Source organism: Laccaria bicolor, genomic scaffold (genome assembly GCF_000143565.1).
Source record: "Laccaria bicolor S238N-H82 LACBIscaffold_50 genomic scaffold, whole genome shotgun sequence".
Taxonomy (NCBI): Eukaryota; Fungi; Basidiomycota; class Agaricomycetes; order Agaricales; family Hydnangiaceae; genus Laccaria; species Laccaria bicolor.
Genome location: NW_001889921.1, coordinates 186,357 through 187,486, shown reverse-complemented (window position 1 = coordinate 187,486; position 1,130 = coordinate 186,357).

The window sequence follows — 1,130 nt, the reverse complement described above, 5'->3', positions numbered from 1 at the left end:
CGAAAAATCTCCCTGTGAAGATGGAACCGTGCCAGAGCGGCATCAAGGTCATTGAGTGTCGTTTCATCAAAGTCGGAACGGCGAGCGATGTAGCAGAAGTCGAGAAAGGCACCCAGACACATGACCATTTCATCTGGAACGAAACCCACGATGGCGGGGAGGTAGACTTTCATCAGTGCCTTGGAATCATCACCGGTCCACTGTTTGAAACGTCGACCCTGTTTGAATCTGCGGAGACCCGGAAACAAGGGTGTGGCAGCAATTCTACTCAACACATGTCAGATTTCAATGACGTGAAAGGGGATTTGTTAGGCACGACTTACCGACGGTCAATCTCATCCAAAATCTTGTCCGCCCCCGTTCGGCCGTGCTCAAGTTCCAAGTATTCCCCAACCCATGTGACCAAGTGGTCCTTGAACGTTCCTTTGATGACTTGGTGTAGGAGATCCGATGAGATTAGTTCATGGATGTCAGCGCGGGGGAAGTCGCATGTAAAGGGCTGAAGTGGCATGAGTACAGTGACATGTCTTGTCAGATGTACAGAATTCTTACCACAATGTCTTCATCAATCCCAAATTCATCCCACAGTTGCGTTCCGCTGAATTGCTCCAGCAAGGTTTCCGTAAGGTCATGTCGCCGTGGACCACTTGGTGGGTCAAGCTTATTACATAGTGACGTGCATCTAACAAGGAGTCAATATAAAAACATTGGTGACGTGTATTATGCTGCATGCATACCTGGGACACCAGCCTTGAACAATCCCTGTAAGCATAACCTGTTCGGGGTAGTCGGCGATGAAGGGACCAAGATCGTAGATAACTCGACGAAAATGCCCATCAGGGCAGCGGCGAACAACAGGCTTCTTCATCGCCGCCTTGAGTGGCGAAAGGATTGCTGAAATTGATGCGTGAAATAGTTGACGCTTGAACTTGCGGAATTCGGGATCACTGTCGTACTTGCGATCACCTGGTTTCAATCAGTATAATATAAGAGGGAACTGATCATGAGAGAGCACTTACTCTTTGGAATGGCAAAAAAACCGATAGGAATCACGCCCTGTCGATGCCCACGACGAGCGACGTTGTGTAGGTTCCAGGAGAGAGATAGAATGGGTGGTATCCACATCTCCC